The following is a 12,308-nucleotide window of genomic DNA, read 5'->3' on the forward strand; positions in this document are numbered from 1 at the left end:
AGACTTATATGTATAGACTAGAGGCCTGGTGCACAAAAATTTGTGCACTGGTGGGGGGGGGGTCCCTCAGCCTGGCCTGTGCCCTCTCACAGTCTGGGACCCCCTGGGGGATGACCACCTGCTGGCTTAGGTCTGCTCCCCAGGGGATTGGGCTTAAGCTGGCAATCAGACATCCCTCTGGCAGCCCAGCAGCCCTCGGGGGATGTCCACTTGCCAGTGGGGAGCAGACCTAAGCTGCAGTCAGACATCCTTAGCGTTGCTGAGGAGGCAGGAGAGGCTCCCACCACCACTGCTGTACTGGCAGCCATCAGCCTGGCTTGTGACTGAGCAGAGCTCCCCCATGTGGGAGCGCACTGACCACCAGAGGGCAGCTCCTGCATTGAGCGTCTGCCCCCTGGTGGTCAGTGTGTGTCATAGTGACCAGTCATTCCCAGTCTTTCTGCTGTTAGGGTCAGTTTGCATATTACCCTTTTACTATATAGGTTAGAGGCCTGGTGCACAAGTGGGGGCTGGCTGGTTTTCCCTGAAGGGTGTCTGGATCAGGGTGGGGGTTCCACTGGGGTGCCTGGCCAGCCTGGGTGAGGGGCTAATGGCTGTTTACAGCTGGTCACACCCCCTTTAGGTTGGGGGTCCCCACTGGGGTGCCTGGCCAGTCTGGGTGAGGAGCTGAGGGCCGTTTTCAGGCTGGCGGATGACTGAAGCTCCCAGCCTCTCCTTTTTTTCTTTTTCTTTTTTTATTCTGGGATTTATTTATCTTCTATATTTGAAACTTTGTTGCCGTCCTGCTCGCTCCAGGTCTGAGACCACAGCCGGCTGAAAGCAGGTATCTGGGGTTTGTTTAGCTTCTGTAATTGAAACTGTGCTGCTTTCGGAGCTGTTGCTTTTGGAGCTCAGAGCCGGGCCGTGGCAGGCGGGGAACCTTGGCTTCCTCCTTCACTGGAGCAAGCAAGCCTCCTGCTCGCTTCAGCTGCATGGCTGCCAGCTGCCATCTTGGTTGGCAGTTAATTTGCATATTGCCCTGATTTAGCTAATGGGAAGCGTAGCAAAGGTATAGTCAAGTACCCTTTTTGTCTTTTATTAGATAGGATTTCCCCATGAAATTTTCCCCATGGCTAAGACTAAGGCCAGTTTTAAGTAGATGCCATTTGATATGGTAATGACCAGGTTTGTTTTAAGGTAGAAGAGGTGCACTTTACATAATTATCTGCTTTTCTCATTGCTGCAGTTATAACTTTGAGTTTTTTAAAAAAAATATGTTTTTATTGATTTTAGAGTGAGAGAAAGGGAGAAGGGTAGAGATAGAAACAGCGATGAGAGAGAAACATCGATTGGCTACACACCCCTTACCGGGCATCAAGTCCACAACCCAGGTATGTGCCCCGATCAGGAATCGAACCAGTGGCCTCTTGGTTTATAGGTGGACACTCAACCACTAAGCCACATCAGCTGGGCATAACTTTGAGTTTTAAGAGCTCATACTACAATCTTGATCTTTATATTCATGTTCACAGCTGAGGGTAAACTGCTTTCTCAAGAAAGACTAGGAATCCCAATCCAATTTTCACCTTCCTTGTCTAGAGAACTTGAGTAGTCCACAGGTTGCTTTATCTCGAATCAAAGGAAGGACAATAACTCCTGAAAAGGAGAACCTATAAACATATTATTATTTTAAAAATTTATGACTGAGAACACAGTTTGCATTTTACTTCACCAGATAATTTTTATCTTTCTCATTTGGAATCAATTTTGGAGTTGATTAGGATAAATTTTGAAATTTACTTATTATTAAAGCAATGTATGTTTATTCTAGAATTATTACAGAAAAGTTAAATAATGACAAAAATATCTAAAATTCTGCCATCCAGAGTTGGTTATTGTTAATATTTTTCATTTTATTTCATTCTAGGTAAGCATGAATATTAAGAGATTGGCAAGAAGTCATACATTATATCTTGAAGTCTTCTTTAAATAATCAATACATAATTATTAAAAGCCACACAATGTAATCTCTTCAAAGATAACATTATTATTATCGTACAAAAAGTTACAAAGCTTTTTCGTCTTCACTATTTTGTGATTGTGCCATTTTGATTTAGATCCCCTTTTTGTTTGTCTTTATCCCTCCTTTTTGCAAAAAATATTTAAAGGTAATTTCAGCCCATTTTCCTCCAAGTAGGTATAATATATAGAGGACGGTAATTTTCTGAAATTCATACTACATATATACTAGTATATTTAGTGAGACCTTTGCTTTATACACAATAGGTAAGTTTTAATATACTGGGAAATGATGCTAAAGAGAATTCTATTGTAACAAAGAAACTCTTTAGAAAATGAAAAGTCACTCTTCCCTCATAAGCCTTATTTATGTGTTGCTCAAAGCCATGTTCACAAGCCTACTAACTTATGTTCTCTTCTAGGGCAGAGTGCTGGCTGGTCTTGTCCAATATTCCTTCAGTGTCTAGAACTGTTTTTGGTCCATTGTACTAGTGTTTGCTAGGTGAACACTTGTGGAGTTAAAATTAATAAAATGGAATAATTCAAAATATTCTATTACTGTTGTGATAGGTTGCATTGTGATTTCAAATAGCACTGACATAAGGCAATAATGGTTAAAAGCTTCCATTCTGCTCCCTGTTGCTGAGTCCTTAAATGAGATAACTTGGTCTCCCTCTTAGGATAGTGCTTGAGTCCAAATAGTAAATATTAAATAGGTGTTAGCTTTCAGGATTTGGCCTATTTGTTACTATTCTCCTTAAAAAGAACCCATTTTTTCCTGAGGATTTTCACTTAGATTTTTCAAAACAGGAATAAACTACGTGTTTTTTTTGTTTGTTTGTTTGTTTTTAGGAATTATATATAAAGTATCTTACAGAGTTGGTAGAGGGAATAAAATATACTGTATTTTATAATATACAGGAGGCCCAGTGCACGTGCATGGGTAGGGTCGCTAGCGGCTGTGGCCATTGGCTGGGGCCTTCCTTCATTCCGTGCTACCTCCTGGTGGTCAGTTCATGTCATAGCGAGTGATCTAACTCCTGGTCGATAGAGCTCCCGAGGGGACACTTTGCATATTAGGTTTTTATATATATAGATTTATATATAATTAATATTGGCTGTCTCACCTAATAGTCTAATGCAGCCGTGGGCAAACTACGGCCCGCGGGCCGGATCCGGCCCATTTGAAATGAATAAAACTAAAAAAAAAAGACCGTACCTTTTTATGTAATGATGTTTACTTTGAATTTATATTAGTTCACACAAACACTCCATCCATGCTTTTGTTCCGGCCCTCCGGTCCAGTTTAAGAACCCATTGTGACCCTCGAGTCAAAAAGTTTGCCCATCCCTGTATGTCTCATTCATTCATAATGTTTAATGGGAACATATTTAAAGTAAAGTGTGCTACAGAGTCATAAATATAATTTACAGTACTTTCCATGGTGCTTTTACTCTAAGCCTTTCAAGCACTCAGCAAGTTTAATATAAATGAGCAGTTTGAGGCATTGACTAGTGAAGTCTGACATTTCCCCTGTGGAAGATGTGCAAGAATGACTGAATCATTGCTGCTAATGCACACTGCTCTACGTTTGACAGACTTTGGAAATTTGTCTCAGCCACATCAAGACAGGTGCATAAGCAAGTCCTGTACTGTGAAGTCCGTACTGTGGGCTTTGAACAATGGAACCCACCAGTCCAGTGCTGCCCAATAAAACAATACGAGCCACATGTGTGACTTCATATTTTCTAGTAGCCACATTAAAAAAGTTAAAAGAAACAGTTGAGATTAATTTTAATAATATATTTTATCTAACTCAAGATGTCTAAAAGTAATATTTTAACATGCAAATAATATAAAAAGTATTAATGAGATACCTTACATCTTTTTCAATCAAAATCTTAGAAATCCTGCATGGATTTTACACTCACAGTACATCTCACTAGCGGCTAGCCACATTTCAAGGGCTCAGTCACTACATGTGACTCATGGCTACCATATTGGACAGCACGGCTCTAGTCATTCCCACTAGGTCAGCACCAGGGGGCAGCAGTGTGGTGTAGAGGAAAAAAGACAAAGGCTAACTTGTAATCCTATGTCTGATCCTGGCTCTGACAATGGATATTGATGTGACTGTGAACAACTGATTTAGTTTCTCTGGGTCTCAAATTCCTACTCTCTATAATGGAGCTTGTTAATAACTGCCATGCTCCTCATAGGAGGCTGTGGAAAAGATTAAATAAGATATTATATGTGAAAGTGTTCTGTTAGATCATAAAGTACAATACACATGTAAGGCATTATTACCCCTTTTTTTTGTAGATTTACTCTCATGACTTGCCCAAGGCCACATTCCAAGTTGGTAGGAGAATCAAGAATAGAATCTGGGGATTCTGACTTCCAGCCATCTGCTTCAACTAAAGGCTGTTCATACCAAGCTGGCTTTAAAACAAAACAACACAAAACAAAAACAAACAAACAAAAAACCCTCCCCCCTGAACCCCAAACCCTTTTTATTAAAAAAATCGGGGGAGGAAGAGAGTAATAGTAAGAAAAAATTTCATATTGAATAGTTAGGATCTTTTTGGACACTGTCATAATATTCTACAGTAAAAGTTTACATACAGGATATTTATATACCTATACATCAGAATTACAACTATCAAGGATTGGACTTTACTACTGTCATATAATATAAACCCCCATGTTTTTCAAAGCTTCAAAGAACTTCTAAATTGAACTGTGGTTTATCCACTCTATTTATCTCCAAAATATGGTATAACCACAAGAAAGTCTTTCCATAGTAGGCTTGATTAATAAAACAGATATGGATAGCTCATTAATCCCATGTGTGAGACGCCACCTCTCCAGTGTGAATCCAAGAGACACATCAGTCTCTGAACAGAAAGTGAGAATAATTCAGTTCAATACATGTTTATTTGTGCTTACTGTGTATAAGGCACATTAGATATTTCCATGAGCAAAAGGAGTTTGTTACTACGATAATTGTCACATAGAGAGATATAATTTAACTGAAGAAAATACAGAATATACCTACCAAAATGTGTATGCTATGTGATTCAGGAATCCACATTTTCAGAAAGTAAAAAGATGATCAGAAAGGAAATTCTAGATTATTAAAAAATAATTTAAAAAGTCACATCCATTACTTTTGTGAGGGCACACAGTTATCATACTCTATTTCCATTTTCCCTAATTGTAATCCTATCATGGTTTTCATATTTAATTTTGAGGGACCATTTTTTACATTTGTTTCAAATGAATTTCTTCACAAAACTTAAAAATTACATAAAATATTTAGTTTTACACTATGTAAATTAAGCATAAGCAAAGTTAATTTTCACTGAGACGAAGACTACATATTCAAAAAGCCCATTCTTATTCTTTCTTAAATGACTTTCAGTTTGTTATTTTTATTGGAAAACTATCAAATATAAGCTTTGGGCCTGCCTGAATTGATGAGCATGTTGAATCAATGAAATTTTTACTTTCATTGCTGTTGACTATTGAATGAAATAGTTTATTGAGTAACCTTTTCATTTTATTGTTTTTGCACCCCAGTTTAAAAACAAGACTTAATTTTTTTAAAAGTCTAATAAATGTATTTTTTATATTTTCACCATAACTTTACAAGCAATTTATCTCCTCTGCCCTAGAATAGCCACCTTCTGCATCTTTATGATTTAGTTTAACATTATTACTGTAATTTTTTACTGGGTGAGCCCATCCATGCCCTTGGCAGCAAGATTTTGTTACAAGAAATTCAGAAGCTGAGCCTGCCATTGGTTACAACAATTATGAAGTTTCCCTGGACTGGGGTCAGAGCCTTACCCTGACATTATGACTGTAACAGGAGGCCTGATTCCTTCATCAGCATCTCCAAAATATGTGATAGGCTTGAATCCTATAACGTGTGCTTAAATGAGCATATATATATATATATATATATATATTTTATTCAGTGGTTATTCAGTTATATATATATTTTATTCAGCATTATAAATATTTAATTTGATTAACATCTGGCCTTGATGAAATCCAGCCAATAATTAATGGTACATGTAGTAAAAATGTGATACCTTATGAGAGTTATTAACATATTTGAATTTATCCAGAACGCAGGATTGACACATTCAGACCGGATGTGGTCATGTGGCATTAACTTTTTGCTGTGCTTTTCTTTTTGTTCAAGGGCACCTCCAGCAAGAACACAGAAATGTGAGGAATCTCACATTCTTCAAATTGCTAAATAAAATTAAATAGACTATAAAAAGTCATTGTACCATTCAATATTCGGAAATATTGAGCTGCGTGTCCAAAAGTCACACTTAACACCAGGCAATAGTAATAAACATAAGATGACTGTGGATACTATGAGATAATGTCTACTTGTCAGAAATGGATGGCATTTTTTCCCCATCAAACTTAAAAAGTTAATGATGTACTTCATATGTTAATTGCTCCTCCTGAGAGATCAATGCGGGGACAAAAGAGATTCTGGTATATTGTTATCATTTTTCACTGTGAATATATTCAGTATCATCCTATCTAATAAAAGAGAAACATGGTAATTAGCGTACGACTGCTACCCTTCCCATTGGCTAATCAGGGTGATATGCAAATTAACTGCCAGCCAAGATGGCGACCGGCAGCCAGGCAGCTTGAAACTAACATGAGGCTTGCTTGCTTCAGTGATGGAGGACTCCAACGTTCCCCGCCTACCACTGCAAGCCTCTGAGCTGCAACTCTAAGCAACTATGTAACAAATATAGAAGCTAAACAAAACCCCAGAAACCTGCCGGGCTTCAGCCAGCAGGATCACAACATTGTAAGCAAAGGCCAGAAACCTACTTTCAGCAGCGGAGGCCTAAGAGCTGGAGCCAAGCCTCAAAGCTAAAGCTGGCCCAGAATAAAAAAAGAAAAAGAAAAAAAGGAGCAGTTGGGAGCTTCAGTCACCCCCAGCCTGAAAACAGCCCTCAGCCCCTCACCCAGGCTGGCCAGGCACCCCAGTGGGGACCCCCACCCTGAAGGGTGTGTGACCAGCTGCAAACAGCCATCATCCCCTCACCCAGGCTGGCCAGGCACCCCAGTGGGGACCCCCACCCTGATCCAGGACATCCTTCAGGGCAAACCAGCCGGCACCCACCCGTGCACCAGGCCCCTACCCTATATAGTAAAAGGGTAATATGCCTCCCGGAACCGGGATCAGCGTGACAGGGGGCAGTGCCCAAACCCCCTGATCGCCCTGCGGCTCTGTGTGTGACAGGGTGCGGCGCCCCAACCCCCCCCCCCCCCCCACACACACACACAGGCCCTGCTCTGTGTGTGACGGGGTAGAGCCATAACCTCCTCATCGGCCCTGCCCTGAGTGTGACAGTGGCGGTGCCCCAACCCCCTGATGAGCCCTGCTCTGTGCATGACAGGGGGTGGCGCCGCAACCTCCCCATCGACCCTGCCTTGAGTGTGACAGGGGATGGTGCCCCATCCCCCCAATCGGCCCTACCCTGAGCGTGACTGACAGTGGCATCACAACCTCCCGATCGCCCTGCTCTGTGTTGACAGGGGACGGCGCCCCAACTCCCCAATCGGCCCTGCTCTGAGCCGGACCAGGGGCTGCACCTAGGGATTGGGCCTGCCCTCTGCCACCCAGGAGCAGGCCTAAGCCAGCAGGTTGTTATCTCCCGCGGGGTCCCAGACTGTGAGATGGCACAGGCCGGGCTGAGGGACCCCCCTCCCTGCGAGTGCACAAATTTTTGTGCACCGGGCCTCTAGTATGTGAATAAAACCGTATGCTATATCATGTTCTGTTTCATATTTGCTAGATTGTCTTAGGAAAATTTAGTACATGCCACTTCAGGCATCTGAAAGGAATCATTTCTTCATTACAACTCATAACTTAAAACTATAAACTATCAGCCAGAAAAAAACTTGGGCCAATTAAGAGAAATTTGATAATTGTCCAAAAAGCACATATAGATATGACTGGGAGATGATAAGATTATTTTAATTTTCCCATTTGCACGGGAATTATTTATTTTACAAATCTCCAAATCTTCTATGACTTGAAACCCTCTGCTGAATCATGAAAAGCAGCTTAAGTTAGCAATTTTCCTCTGCAAAATCTAGCTGCTAGCATCTGGTGAACACTTGGATAACCTAGTCAGGGCCTACGGAAATGATTATTTTAAGACTCTATTCAACATGCCTGGACTTAAAAAACCAGCTAGAATCACACTCTGCACATGTATTTTACTGTCAGGGATTTAAAAACCTGGCATTAGTAAAGATGGACTAAAGGCTTTTGCAGAGTGGAGATGGGGATAGGAGATAGGACATGCAGGCAGGCTGGATAGCCAAGTGTCTTCCAACTCCTCTCCCCACCCCCCCACCTTTCCCTGTGCACCACCCGCGGCCAGGCCACTGCGACGCCCTCCATCACTTCTTACACTTACATTTAGACTTGGCTGCCTGCAGAATCAGGACGAGCGTCCTTGCCTGTGCCTTCCTGTGGCACACCTGGGACTGGTTTCTGCTCCACTTCCAGAACAGCGTCTGAAATAGAAAAATAGGATACTTTTACTCAGAGATTTCCAACCAGTGTGCCTGCAAGAATTTTTAAAACATGCAATACATGACTATTTAGTCAGAGTACTGACCTCTTTTCCCTTAGATGGTTAAATAAGTAAATGACAACAGCCAACACAACAATAGCTATCTGGTGTGAATGAATCAAAATTATGCCTATTTTTTGTGTGTCAGATGGGCAAAAAGTATATTTCTTGGTGTGCCACAGAATTTTATCAATTAGTTTATGTGTGCTATGAGATAAAAAAGGTAGAAAATCACTGCTTTTACTAAATTGGGAAGGCAACAGGAAGCTGAATTATCGAAGTGTATTGTTTTTGGATCATAGGAGAAATTACATAATAGGAATTTATAAATACACATTGAAGTAGAAAATGGTATTATTTGCCAAAATTTAAAAGCACATGTAGGAGATATTAGGGATATTTGAATGCCGTTTAGGCAAGAGAATATTTATTGTTGTTGTAATATGTGCAAATGTATACTTATTTATTTTTACACATATACTATATATAGTTTCTGTCCAAATTAATGATTTATTGTATATCTTTATTGCCTTTCATGGTTATATTATGTGCTAACTTCTCACTAAAATAACTCCCATTAATACAGATTTGAGATAATTGAGAAAGGATTTGGCATTTGTTAAAGAGAAAACAGATTTCTGAGGAAGTTATACCTTTGGGAGAAAAGTTAGGTTTATTTTAGAAAAGTGAGCTCTTCCAGAAACACATTTTCCACCTGTTTGTATACAATAGTATTTGAGCTAGAAATTATTCTTAGTTATTTATCAAATCAGGTCTGATAGGGCTTTAATTTGGCAACACTTTAGGTTTTCGTGTGAGCTTTTTGGGCAATTTAGTTGAAGACACTTTATGAATCATCTATAATTTAGACTTGTTACAAATCATATTGGACTTATTCCCACTTAAATTGAGTTTCAGAAATTTAACTCTGTCTTTTGGATAATAGATACTTTATTTTGTTATATTTCATAGAGATGTGTTTAGGAAATATTACCTACATTTGTTGTTAAAATGGATTTAAGTAGGAACAATTTCAGACATTCAGATAAACAAAAATATTTGAAAACTAAGATTGATTGATTAGGAAATAATCGCAGAATTGGTATCCAATTTAGAATTTCTGCAGTGTGTTATAAGTGATCTGTTCTAGAGCAGTACTAGCCAATAAAACTTCCTGTGACAATGAAAATGTTCTATAGTTGTACTGTTCAACATGATAGGCACTAGTCACATGTGGCTACTGAGCACTTGAAATGTGACTAGTACAAATATGGAGCTGAAGTTTTAGTTCTTTTTAATTTTAATTAATTTGAATTGAAACACCCACTGTGGCTAGTGGCTACTTTATTGGAAATTATAGCTATAAGAGTTTCTTCAACATGAAATAAGGAAATATTTGAGTGTTTTTTAGTTGCTGAAAGTCTACAAGACATGAGTGTCCCCAAAACACAAGGTCGAGGCTATGGTATGTGGCCTTCCGTAGGAGTCCTCACAAAGTGTGCACAAGCCTGAAGGGTGGAAATAGCCGTGTTTTCAACTTTGGCTACACTTGTGCATATTCAGGCATAAATAAAGTTATGTTGGTCATAGGTGATTTGAAAACATTTTTGTCTCTGGAAGGCCATGAGATCTCAAATTATCTCTACTACTAAAGTTCAGTGACATTAAATGAACTCAAGGGTTTGACTTTTTCAGTCCATTTCTACTAAGGTATGACTATCAGTAATAGAGACAGATATGAAAGAGATACTTCATGAACATAGCTGCCTCCATGAAAAAGAAATTCTAGATTCAGACTGGATAGCAGGACCAGGCTGAAAAATACTTTGGACCCTCTCCCCAAATCATTTTTCAATAAATATTCATTGAGAACTACTATGTATAAGGCAAAATGCTTAGTGTTGGAGATAAAATGTTGGGGGAAACATAGATACAGCTCTTGGACTGATGATGATTAATTGCACTAGATAATATTTTTCCAATATTTTCTTCTTCCAAAATTTATTTTTTTCCTTGGATATGGTGAAAATAAAGCAGGAGAAAGATACACAGTATACATAAAAATGCTGATGATCACTATTAGGTGTGTTTCACACATTTTACTCAATTTACTTCTCCCTGTACAGCTTTCACAGTTCCACAACCAGATAGATGAAGAAAGAGTTTCTGAAATGCAATACTGGGAACAGAGAAAATGACTAAAAAAAACAAAAACCCAATTACCATTTTTAGAACATGGGATGAGCATCATTGTTTAGCATTTGAGTGTTTACCACATATTTTTTAAAGGAATTCTTCCCTCTCTATGAGCCAAAAGAATGTCCTTTAAAATAATTACCAACTAAAAGACTTTTCTTGCTCTTATGTGATGGCACATTTTTTACTTTGCCATTCAAAGCACTGTAAGAAAGAGTGCTCATGAAACGAATCAAATTACTCAATTTTCAAGCACCATTGCAAGACCCGAAGGGAACTATTAGCTGTACAGGCAATATGTAGCTTATTGTATTTCAGTTCATGCTGGAAGCAAGAGTCAGAATGTGGCAAAATACTGAGTAAGAACTATTTAGTCCGATTTCCTTTTTTTCTTCACAGAACAAATGCATAATTAAATGTATGATTCAACCTGCATTTTAGGTGAATTTTCAAGTGTGTCACTGATGAAAATTTAAGGATCAAAAGGATTAAAAATTAAATCAAATTAATGAAACCATAGTACATAGTACTTAAAGTGTCTAAAGGCCATTAAGTCTTGTCTCCAAATATATTAATTGATAATGTCCCTAATTTTCTAGACAGACACTTTGAAAATAATTTTTAAAAACTAACTACAAAGCAATGGAAGAAGGTAGAGGGGGAAAAAGAAATACATTTATTTCTATGAATTCATTAGAACCAATTGCAAATAATATTATAAATAAAGTTAAAAGGTGAAGGGGAACTTGCTTTATTCTTTCAAAAAATGTATATCATATGGAGGTTTTAAAACATGCCCACAAATTCTTTGACCCTCCTCTATATTCCCCCCATTGGATCCGGGAGGCCATGTGACCGCCCTGACCAACAGAACACAGTAGAGGTGGGTACTAGGTAGCGTTTGATGCTAGGTCATAAAAGACCACAAAGGTGTTGCCTTATGTGCTGGCACACTGTCTTTTAGAGCCCCGAGTTTCCAGGTAAGAGGTCTGAATCCCCTGAGACCACTGTGCAGACACCATGTAGGTGATGCCCAAAGAGCCAGCCTTCCTTCTATCTCTGCCAGGCACTACACATGAGTAAAACCGTTTGGGGCCCTTTAGATCAGCCAGTCTGCCAGGTGAGTAATCTGTGAGAGCAGGAAAATCTCAGCCAACACCCACACAACTATGAGATAAAATAAGATGTTTGTTGCTTTAAGCCACTAAATAGTGATGTGAGTTGCTATGCAGCAATAGAAAACTGGAACATACTCTCATGCATGTAGGATATTTTCACAATAAAACATTTAGAAATTGAATGTAAAAGACACTCTGGGAGGTTATTTGCCAAAATGGACAAAGAAAGTCTTAGCATCCTTCCTATATAAAGAGATCCTACAAACACCAAGAACAAACTAGTAATACTATATAGGAAAATTGGCAATTAAATGAACATAAAATTCACAAAAGAAAAAATAAAACGTGAATATGTAAAGAAGTT

General features: G+C 39.0%; 1 protein-coding gene across 3 annotated transcripts in view; it reads right to left on the reverse strand.

Annotated features, from left to right (window-relative positions):
• COL8A1 (collagen type VIII alpha 1 chain) overlaps positions 1–12,308 on the reverse strand; it is a 163,992-nt gene that overhangs the window by 57,657 nt on the left and 94,027 nt on the right. For all 3 annotated transcript variants that reach the window (XM_036350630.1, XM_036350628.1, XM_036350629.1), the window contains one exon: positions 8,472–8,571. The gene's annotated coding sequence lies outside the window, so the exon portion shown is untranslated. The remainder of the gene's footprint in view (positions 1–8,471; positions 8,572–12,308) is intronic.

The sequence above is a fragment of the Myotis myotis genome, unplaced genomic scaffold (assembly GCF_014108235.1).
Source record: "Myotis myotis isolate mMyoMyo1 unplaced genomic scaffold, mMyoMyo1.p scaffold_m19_p_2, whole genome shotgun sequence".
In the NCBI taxonomy this organism is placed as follows: Eukaryota; Metazoa; Chordata; class Mammalia; order Chiroptera; family Vespertilionidae; genus Myotis; species Myotis myotis.